The following is an 11934-nucleotide window of genomic DNA, read 5'->3' on the forward strand; positions in this document are numbered from 1 at the left end:
CATGGCTGTGGGCGGGACAGGTCCAAGCAAATGCTGCATGAAGTATATATATAGCCTGTGGACAAAGCCTGATGACCCAATGTGAACAGTCACCAAACGCCAAAATCTATACAGATGGAATACATCCCAAATTGGGGTGCATAGCAAGGTGGAGGTCAACCACCGACCAATTCAACAAAGAAACAACAAAGAGCCAGCACCAATGTGCACTAAGGCATCAAATATTCCAAACTGCATTATAAAAATTTTTTTTGAGATTTTTGGCAAAAAATTGCAATTTCTTGAGCTGCTTCGCCACGTCACGGCAAATCTCATTTGAAGCAGTCCTACACTAAAATATTTTTATAAAATGTGCCATGCGGCCTCACATATAAATAGCAGAACTGCTCTCAGCAGCACTCACCTGGTCTATTGCAGTCCCGTACCCATGACTGAGTCATGGCTGTGGGCGGGACAGGTCCAAGCAAATGCTGCATGAAGTATATATATAGCCTGTGGACAAAGCCTGATGACCCAATGTGAACAGTCACCAAACGCCAAAATCTATACAGATGGAATACATCCCAAATTGGGGTGCATAGCAAGGTGGAGGTCAACCACCGACCAATTCAACAAAGAAACAACAAAGAGCCAGCACCAATGTGCACTAAGGCATCAAATATTCCAAACTGCATTATAAAAATTTTTTTTGAGATTTTTGGCAAAAAATTGCAATTTCTTGAGCTGCTTCGCCACGTCACGGCAAATCTCATTTGAAGCAGTCCTACACTAAAATATTTTTATAAAATGTGCCATGCGGCCTCACATATAAATAGCAGAACTGCTCTCAGCAGCACTCACCTGGTCTATTGCAGTCCCGTACCCATGACTGAGTCATGGCTGTGGGCGGGACAGGTCCAAGCAAATGCTGCATGAAGTATATATATAGCCTGTGGACAAAGCCTGATGACCCAATGTGAACAGTCACCAAACGCCAAAATCTATACAGATGGAATACATCCCAAATTGGGGTGCATAGCAAGGTGGAGGTCAACCACCGACCAATTCAACAAAGAAACAACAAAGAGCCAGCACCAATGTGCACTAAGGCATCAAATATTCCAAACTGCATTATAAAAATTTTTTTTGAGATTTTTGGCAAAAAATTGCAATTTCTTGAGCTGCTTCGCCACGTCACGGCAAATCTCATTTGAAGCAGTCCTACACTAAAATATTTTTATAAAATGTGCCATGCGGCCTCACATATAAATAGCAGAACTGCTCTCAGCAGCACTCACCTGGTCTATTGCAGTCCCGTACCCATGACTGAGTCATGGCTGTGGGCGGGACAGGTCCAAGCAAATGCTGCATGAAGTATATATATAGCCTGTGGACAAAGCCTGATGACCCAATGTGAACAGTCACCAAACGCCAAAATCTATACAGATGGAATACATCCCAAATTGGGGTGCATAGCAAGGTGGAGGTCAACCACCGACCAATTCAACAAAGAAACAACAAAGAGCCAGCACCAATGTGCACTAAGGCATCAAATATTCCAAACTGCATTATAAAAATTTTTTTTGAGATTTTTGGCAAAAAATTGCAATTTCTTGAGCTGCTTCGCCACGTCACGGCAAATCTCATTTGAAGCAGTCCTACACTAAAATATTTTTATAAAATGTGCCATGCGGCCTCACATATAAATAGCAGAACTGCTCTCAGCAGCACTCACCTGGTCTATTGCAGTCCCGTACCCATGACTGAGTCATGGCTGTGGGCGGGACAGGTCCAAGCAAATGCTGCATGAAGTATATATATAGCCTGTGGACAAAGCCTGATGACCCAATGTGAACAGTCACCAAACGCCAAAATCTATACAGATGGAATACATCCCAAATTGGGGTGCATAGCAAGGTGGAGGTCAACCACCGACCAATTCAACAAAGAAACAACAAAGAGCCAGCACCAATGTGCACTAAGGCATCAAATATTCCAAACTGCATTATAAAAATTTTTTTTGAGATTTTTGGCAAAAAATTGCAATTTCTTGAGCTGCTTCGCCACGTCACGGCAAATCTCATTTGAAGCAGTCCTACACTAAAATATTTTTATAAAATGTGCCATGCGGCCTCACATATAAATAGCAGAACTGCTCTCAGCAGCACTCACCTGGTCTATTGCAGTCCCGTACCCATGACTGAGTCATGGCTGTGGGCGGGACAGGTCCAAGCAAATGCTGCATGAAGTATATATATAGCCTGTGGACAAAGCCTGATGACCCAATGTGAACAGTCACCAAACGCCAAAATCTATACAGATGGAATACATCCCAAATTGGGGTGCATAGCAAGGTGGAGGTCAACCACCGACCAATTCAACAAAGAAACAACAAAGAGCCAGCACCAATGTGCACTAAGGCATCAAATATTCCAAACTGCATTATAAAAATTTTTTTTTGAGATTTTTGGCAAAAAATTGCAATTTCTTGAGCTGCTTCGCCACGTCACGGCAAATCTCATTTGAAGCAGTCCTACACTAAAATATTTTTATAAAATGTGCCATGCGGCCTCACATATAAATAGCAGAACTGCTCTCAGCAGCACTCACCTGGTCTATTGCAGTCCCGTACCCATGACTGAGTCATGGCTGTGGGCGGGACAGGTCCAAGCAAATGCTGCATGAAGTATATATATAGCCTGTGGACAAAGCCTGATGACCCAATGTGAACAGTCACCAAACGCCAAAATCTATACAGATGGAATACATCCCAAATTGGGGTGCATAGCAAGGTGGAGGTCAACCACCGACCAATTCAACAAAGAAACAACAAAGAGCCAGCACCAATGTGCACTAAGGCATCAAATATTCCAAACTGCATTATAAAAATTTTTTTTGAGATTTTTGGCAAAAAATTGCAATTTCTTGAGCTGCTTCGCCACGTCACGGCAAATCTCATTTGAAGCAGTCCTACACTAAAATATTTTTATAAAATGTGCCATGCGGCCTCTCATATAAATAGCAGAACTGCTCTCAGCAGCACTCACCTGGTCTATTGCAGTCCCGTACCCATGACTGAGTCATGGCTGTGGGCGGGACAGGTCCAAGCAAATGCTGCATGAAGTATATATATAGCCTGTGGACAAAGCCTGATGACCCAATGTGAACAGTCACCAAACGCCAAAATCTATACAGATGGAATACATCCCAAATTGGGGTGCATAGCAAGGTGGAGGTCAACCACCGACCAATTCAACAAAGAAACAACAAAGAGCCAGCACCAATGTGCACTAAGGCATCAAATATTCCAAACTGCATTATAAAAATTTTTTTTGAGATTTTTGGCAAAAAATTGCAATTTCTTGAGCTGCTTCGCCACGTCACGGCAAATCTCATTTGAAGCAGTCCTACACTAAAATATTTTTATAAAATGTGCCATGCGGCCTCACATATAAATAGCAGAACTGCTCTCAGCAGCACTCACCTGGTCTATTGCAGTCCCGTACCCATGACTGAGTCATGGCTGTGGGCGGGACAGGTCCAAGCAAATGCTGCATGAAGTATATATATAGCCTGTGGACAAAGCCTGATGACCCAATGTGAACAGTCACCAAACGCCAAAATCTATACAGATGGAATACATCCCAAATTGGGGTGCATAGCAAGGTGGAGGTCAACCACCGACCAATTCAACAAAGAAACAACAAAGAGCCAGCACCAATGTGCACTAAGGCATCAAATATTCCAAACTGCATTATAAAAATTTTTTTTGAGATTTTTGGCAAAAAATTGCAATTTCTTGAGCTGCTTCGCCACGTCACGGCAAATCTCATTTGAAGCAGTCCTACACTAAAATATTTTTATAAAATGTGCCATGCGGCCTCACATATAAATAGCAGAACTGCTCTCAGCAGCACTCACCTGGTCTATTGCAGTCCCGTACCCATGACTGAGTCATGGCTGTGGGCGGGACAGGTCCAAGCAAATGCTGCATGAAGTATATATATAGCCTGTGGACAAAGCCTGATGACCCAATGTGAACAGTCACCAAACGCCAAAATCTATACAGATGGAATACATCCCAAATTGGGGTGCATAGCAAGGTGGAGGTCAACCACCGACCAATTCAACAAAGAAACAACAAAGAGCCAGCACCAATGTGCACTAAGGCATCAAATATTCCAAACTGCATTATAAAAATTTTTTTTGAGATTTTTGGCAAAAAATTGCAATTTCTTGAGCTGCTTCGCCACGTCACGGCAAATCTCATTTGAAGCAGTCCTACACTAAAATATTTTTATAAAATGTGCCATGCGGCCTCACATATAAATAGCAGAACTGCTCTCAGCAGCACTCACCTGGTCTATTGCAGTCCCGTACCCATGACTGAGTCATGGCTGTGGGCGGGACAGGTCCAAGCAAATGCTGCATGAAGTATATATATAGCCTGTGGACAAAGCCTGATGACCCAATGTGAACAGTCACCAAACGCCAAAATCTATACAGATGGAATACATCCCAAATTGGGGTGCATAGCAAGGTGGAGGTCAACCACCGACCAATTCAACAAAGAAACAACAAAGAGCCAGCACCAATGTGCACTAAGGCATCAAATATTCCAAACTGCATTATAAAAATTTTTTTTGAGATTTTTGGCAAAAAATTGCAATTTCTTGAGCTGCTTCGCCACGTCACGGCAAATCTCATTTGAAGCAGTCCTACACTAAAATATTTTTATAAAATGTGCCATGCGGCCTCACATATAAATAGCAGAACTGCTCTCAGCAGCACTCACCTGGTCTATTGCAGTCCCGTACCCATGACTGAGTCATGGCTGTGGGCGGGACAGGTCCAAGCAAATGCTGCATGAAGTATATATATAGCCTGTGGACAAAGCCTGATGACCCAATGTGAACAGTCACCAAACGCCAAAATCTATACAGATGGAATACATCCCAAATTGGGGTGCATAGCAAGGTGGAGGTCAACCACCGACCAATTCAACAAAGAAACAACAAAGAGCCAGCACCAATGTGCACTAAGGCATCAAATATTCCAAACTGCATTATAAAAATTTTTTTTGAGATTTTTGGCAAAAAATTGCAATTTCTTGAGCTGCTTCGCCACGTCACGGCAAATCTCATTTGAAGCAGTCCTACACTAAAATATTTTTATAAAATGTGCCATGCGGCCTCACATATAAATAGCAGAACTGCTCTCAGCAGCACTCACCTGGTCTATTGCAGTCCCGTACCCATGACTGAGTCATGGCTGTGGGCGGGACAGGTCCAAGCAAATGCTGCATGAAGTATATATATAGCCTGTGGACAAAGCCTGATGACCCAATGTGAACAGTCACCAAACGCCAAAATCTATACAGATGGAATACATCCCAAATTGGGGTGCATAGCAAGGTGGAGGTCAACCACCGACCAATTCAACAAAGAAACAACAAAGAGCCAGCACCAATGTGCACTAAGGCATCAAATATTCCAAACTGCATTATAAAAATTTTTTTTGAGATTTTTGGCAAAAAATTGCAATTTCTTGAGCTGCTTCGCCACGTCACGGCAAATCTCATTTGAAGCAGTCCTACACTAAAATATTTTTATAAAATGTGCCATGCGGCCTCACATATAAATAGCAGAACTGCTCTCAGCAGCACTCACCTGGTCTATTGCAGTCCCGTACCCATGACTGAGTCATGGCTGTGGGCGGGACAGGTCCAAGCAAATGCTGCATGAAGTATATATATAGCCTGTGGACAAAGCCTGATGACCCAATGTGAACAGTCACCAAACGCCAAAATCTATACAGATGGAATACATCTGAGAGCAGTTCTGCTATTTATATGTGAGGCCGCATGGCACATTTTATAAAAATATTTTAGTGTAGGACTGCTTCAAATGAGATTTGCCGTGACGTGGCGAAGCAGCTCAAGAAATTGCAATTTTTTGCCAAAAATCTCAAAAAAAAATTTTTATAATGCAGTTTGGAATATTTGATGCCTTAGTGCACATTGGTGCTGGCTCTTTGTTTGTTTCTTTGTTGAATTGGTCGGTGGTTGACCTCCACCTTGCTATGCACCCCAATTTGGGATGTATTCCATCTGTATAGATTTTGGCGTTTGGTGACTGTTCACATTGGGTCATCAGGCTTTGTCCACAGGCTATATATATACTTCATGCAGCATTTGCTTGGACCTGTCCCGCCCACAGCCATGACTCAGTCATGGGTACGGGACTGCAATAGACCAGGTGAGTGCTGCTGAGAGCAGTTCTGCTATTTATATGTGAGGCCGCATGGCACATTTTATAAAAATATTTTAGTGTAGGACTGCTTCAAATGAGATTTGCCGTGACGTGGCGAAGCAGCTCAAGAAATTGCAATTTTTTGCCAAAAATCTCAAAAAAAAAAAAAAAAAAAAAAAAAAAAAAAATTTTTATAATGCAGTTTGGAATATTTGATGCCTTAGTGCACATTGGTGCTGGCTCTTTGTTTGTTTCTTTGTTGAATTGGTCGGTGGTTGACCTCCACCTTGCTATGCACCCCAATTTGGGATGTATTCCATCTGTATAGATTTTGGCGTTTGGTGACTGTTCACATTGGGTCATCAGGCTTTGTCCACAGGCTATATATATACTTCATGCAGCATTTGCTTGGACCTGTCCCGCCCACAGCCATGACTCAGTCATGGGTACGGGACTGCAATAGACCAGGTGAGTGCTGCTGAGAGCAGTTCTGCTATTTATATGTGAGGCCGCATGGCACATTTTATAAAAATATTTTAGTGTAGGACTGCTTCAAATGAGATTTGCCGTGACGTGGCGAAGCAGCTCAAGAAATTGCAATTTTTTGCCAAAAATCTCAAAAAAAAAAAAAAAAAAAAAAAATTTTTATAATGCAGTTTGGAATATTTGATGCCTTAGTGCACATTGGTGCTGGCTCTTTGTTTGTTTCTTTGTTGAATTGGTCGGTGGTTGACCTCCACCTTGCTATGCACCCCAATTTGGGATGTATTCCATCTGTATAGATTTTGGCGTTTGGTGACTGTTCACATTGGGTCATCAGGCTTTGTCCACAGGCTATATATATACTTCATGCAGCATTTGCTTGGACCTGTCCCGCCCACAGCCATGACTCAGTCATGGGTACGGGACTGCAATAGACCAGGTGAGTGCTGCTGAGAGCAGTTCTGCTATTTATATGTGAGGCCGCATGGCACATTTTATAAAAATATTTTAGTGTAGGACTGCTTCAAATGAGATTTGCCGTGACGTGGCGAAGCAGCTCAAGAAATTGCAATTTTTTGCCAAAAATCTCAAAAAAAAAAAATTTTTATAATGCAGTTTGGAATATTTGATGCCTTAGTGCACATTGGTGCTGGCTCTTTGTTTGTTTCTTTGTTGAATTGGTCGGTGGTTGACCTCCACCTTGCTATGCACCCCAATTTGGGATGTATTCCATCTGTATAGATTTTGGCGTTTGGTGACTGTTCACATTGGGTCATCAGGCTTTGTCCACAGGCTATATATATACTTTATGCAGCATTTGCTTGGACCTGTCCCGCCCACAGCCATGACTCAGTCATGGGTACGGGACTGCAATAGACCAGGTGAGTGCTGCTGAGAGCAGTTCTGCTATTTATATGTGAGGCCGCATGGCACATTTTATAAAAATATTTTAGTGTAGGACTGCTTCAAATGAGATTTGCCGTGACGTGGCGAAGCAGCTCAAGAAATTGCAATTTTTTGCCAAAAATCTCAAAAAAAAAAAAAAAATTTTTATAATGCAGTTTGGAATATTTGATGCCTTAGTGCACATTGGTGCTGGCTCTTTGTTTGTTTCTTTGTTGAATTGGTCGGTGGTTGACCTCCACCTTGCTATGCACCCCAATTTGGGATGTATTCCATCTGTATAGATTTTGGCGTTTGGTGACTGTTCACATTGGGTCATCAGGCTTTGTCCACAGGCTATATATATACTTCATGCAGCATTTGCTTGGACCTGTCCCGCCCACAGCCATGACTCAGTCATGGGTACGGGACTGCAATAGACCAGGTGAGTGCTGCTGAGAGCAGTTCTGCTATTTATATGTGAGGCCGCATGGCACATTTTATAAAAATATTTTAGTGTAGGACTGCTTCAAATGAGATTTGCCGTGACGTGGCGAAGCAGCTCAAGAAATTGCAATTTTTTGCCAAAAATCTCAAAAAAAAATTTTTATAATGCAGTTTGGAATATTTGATGCCTTAGTGCACATTGGTGCTGGCTCTTTGTTTGTTTCTTTGTTGAATTGGTCGGTGGTTGACCTCCACCTTGCTATGCACCCCAATTTGGGATGTATTCCATCTGTATAGATTTTGGCGTTTGGTGACTGTTCACATTGGGTCATCAGGCTTTGTCCACAGGCTATATATATACTTCATGCAGCATTTGCTTGGACCTGTCCCGCCCACAGCCATGACTCAGTCATGGGTACGGGACTGCAATAGACCAGGTGAGTGCTGCTGAGAGCAGTTCTGCTATTTATATGTGAGGCCGCATGGCACATTTTATAAAAATATTTTAGTGTAGGACTGCTTCAAATGAGATTTGCCGTGACGTGGCGAAGCAGCTCAAGAAATTGCAATTTTTTGCCAAAAATCTCAAAAAAAAAAAAAAAATTTTTATAATGCAGTTTGGAATATTTGATGCCTTAGTGCACATTGGTGCTGGCTCTTTGTTTGTTTCTTAGTTATATATAACACACCTGTCACTTGATGTAAATATGCAACTTCTTTACCTGCTGTTAAAGCCGCCGTTCTCCTGAATCCGGCGATGTTTTTCCCTTGTTCCCAGCCCTCTCCGTTCCGGAGATATGGCCTCTTCATTGCTATATGTACTTCTAGTCTTTTTCATACAAGTGGGTGTGGTGATCGAGGAGACGCCCACAGAAGAGCAGAGGACCACGCCATGAGGATCAAAAGACTAGAAGAGGAGACCATATCTTAGGAACATAGAGGAGCAGGAACTAAAGAAAAATAATGCTGGATTCAGGAGAACAGCGGCATTTACACCATGTAGAAAAAAATTACATATAAATGAAAAGTGACAAGTTCAATTTAAAGTAGTGTTAGTTCTTAGCTTGCAGCGAAGTGAAGATAAACTGAAGTAAAGATGACAAATCATAGTATTTTCACTTTTGGGAAAGTCCTACTAAAAGTGGGGTTTTACCATCACTCTAGGGGTCCTAGCCTTACACTGAAATGCTCATAATCAAATATTTTATCTTGGTATCAAATACGTAATAGACCCTGATGATAAGTGAATGGCTCCACAGTGATGGGTTCACCTCAAAGTTTGATCAGATCCCAGGCTCATGGGCCCGGGTGTCACACTAGGTACGGGAAGTACCAAGCGAATGGTGAAAGGGAAGGGAAACCCTGTGTCTAGGGAGGGAGGAGATGGTGACCCCTGACCAAGCCTACCACTGGTCTCCAAGTTCCCTCACCACCCTAGATAGGATCCGCACCTATGCGCTGAGCAGGATACCTGACTCTAGGCTGACCCTGTATCTGGGCCCTAGGTAGGGAGCGGGTGGGATGAGGTCTTTCAACCCCACTAGGCGCTAAAGAAAACACAGGAATACCAAATAAGGTAAAAACCACAAACTACTTATCTGTAGACGACTCAGTAAGACATTCAGTAAAGAGCAGCAATGATCCTACAGATCACTGCCAGCCGCCTGCTTGCATCCAGAGCTTGTGAAGGAACTGAATATCACCAGCACAAGTCCAGGGAAAATTTGAGTATGTAAATCCAAGGGGAAATACAGATGATTAGCAGCTGAAGGGAAGAGGAGATCCGCAGGGTCCTAAAGGGAAAAGGATAAAAACCCAGCAAAGGGGATGCCTAGTACACTGAATACGGACAGACAGCATAATAGCAAATCGGAGAGCATTTTGCACAGCCAAACGCTCTAACCTTCTATTGACGGACACCACAGGACTGTCTGCCACTCGTGACACTGGGCCATTGCTTTGTTCCTCTGATCGTTCAAGTATGAGATCTCTTTTACTCATGGTGAGTTGTGAGATGAAGTAAGCCAGGATAACCATGACCAAACCTTGACGAGAAGTCCCAGCTCACTGGAGATGCAAACAATCGATGGAAACTCCCAAAAAATCATAAAGACCCCAAATATTTAGTTTTCTCATGAGGCCACGTACACCCACACAACAGATTTTTTTTTTTTTTTTTACTTTCCCTATGACACGAAAATGAAAAAAGAAAAAGTTTACCGTTTTTTTTAACTACAGATCCTAGGCAAAACTGTGTCACCATGGTAACAGACCACAATTAGACCCTGAGCAGTCTGACCCCACAGACTTATTTCTATCATTGACTGTTTATTATCATCACTACAGGATTGGACTATTCAGGGTTTAACAATCCGTTACTATTAAAATGTAAAAAGTCAATGTTTACATATGGGAATACCCAGAAGATTCATACACCCCATACATCATAGTGGGGGACATTACCTTATTAAGCCCCTCACTCTGAAAATTCCGCTTTTGCATACTGATGCTGGTCTGAAAGACACAAAGGAAATCAGATGAGCCGGTTACATCACTCTTGTTGTTATAGAATTTTTATTTGAGATTGCTTGCTCGTCAGTTCAAGGTACACAATTTGAAGGGGGAAGGGGTTGTAAATAAATGTGTTTTTCCTAGTTGGCCTCCATGGACCTTAATGTAATCAGGCTTGAAGTAGGATTCATTGTCTGGGGGGCTTGCGTGTCTATTGTTCCCTTGCAAGGGGCCTCCCTAATACACAATCCTGCAAACTGGCCAGAGACTGTCCTCCTTCATACTTGAAGGTACAGGAAAAACAAATGTCTAAGGGGGCAGGTATGAGCACTTCTGCCCATCAATTGGTCTGAACCCAGGAGAGGGAGGACAATAAGCCACACGTTTGGTCAGTGAGTTGGTGCTGTGAAGTAAAGGGAGAAGATCCGTTTCTGCAGCCGGGTCCTGGTGCCTATGAATGGACTGTAGAGATTGGTGCTGGATACACATGTTACGGTTGTGATATCCATCATCTGGATTTGAGAAACTACCCTACGTTGCATTTTTCATGCTTTTTCCTTGCTTGTTTTAATTAATAAAAGCAAATAAAATCATCCCAGCAAAGTCTATGAGAATCCTGACTTGCTGTGCACATGTTGCTTCTTATTTCCTTGCCGTTTTTGATGCTGAAAAAAGAAGCAGCATGTCAATTGTTTCTGCGTTTTTTCCTACTTTTTATCACCAATTGACTTCAATGGAGTCAGTGAAAAATGTAGGAAAAAACGCATGCTTTTTTGTGCGTTTTTGTGTGCTTTTTTGACGCCACTGCGGTTCCCTACAGCCATTTCCTCTTCTCCCGGTCTTTACTGTAGGACCTTGTTCCAGGGAAGTCCGGTAAAGTCACAAGGTGAATCGAGTTCATGCCAGCGTATCACTGGGATTTCCTGCAAATCCAATGGCATGAACTTGGGTCACCATGTGATGTCACCAGGGTCCCTGCATCTAGTCCACAGAGCCAGTGTTAGCAGACATTTTCTCATCTTGCGGTCTTTACGGCGGGACTTTGCTTCAGGGAACTCCGTTGACATAGGTAGCCTGGTCTGTGAGGCGATCCATACCTCGGTAACCCGGGGTCATCATGGTGACAACCCAGGGTTACCATGGCAGCGATTGGGTTCCTGTGATCGCATTACAGGGACCTGATCGCCAGGGAGAGTTAAGCGATTCCTCTCCCTGCCTCCTGAATGCTGCGATCATACTGCTGTGAGCGGCGCAGGCATTGCTCCTGGCAGCGAGAGTCGGGTCCCAGCTGTAAAATCACTCGGAGACCTGGCGGCGATCGCGAGTGCCTGAACCCCTGCAGTCGCTATGACTAAATAACGCATGGAAAAAAGCATGTGAA

General features: G+C 43.0%; 1 long non-coding RNA gene across 1 annotated transcript in view; it reads right to left on the bottom strand.

The window, feature by feature from the left end:
* Window positions 1–10500: 10500 nt before the first annotated feature.
* Window positions 10501–11934, bottom strand: part of LOC142267237 (uncharacterized) — a 57981-nt gene continuing 56547 nt past the window's right edge. Inside the window, exon 4 of the long non-coding RNA XR_012733163.1 lies at window positions 10501–10556. This is a non-coding gene — a long non-coding RNA (uncharacterized LOC142267237). The remainder of the gene's footprint in view (window positions 10557–11934) is intronic.

Source organism: Anomaloglossus baeobatrachus, unplaced genomic scaffold (genome assembly GCF_048569485.1).
Source record: "Anomaloglossus baeobatrachus isolate aAnoBae1 unplaced genomic scaffold, aAnoBae1.hap1 Scaffold_2940, whole genome shotgun sequence".
Lineage (NCBI taxonomy): Eukaryota > Metazoa > Chordata > Amphibia > Anura > Aromobatidae > Anomaloglossus > Anomaloglossus baeobatrachus.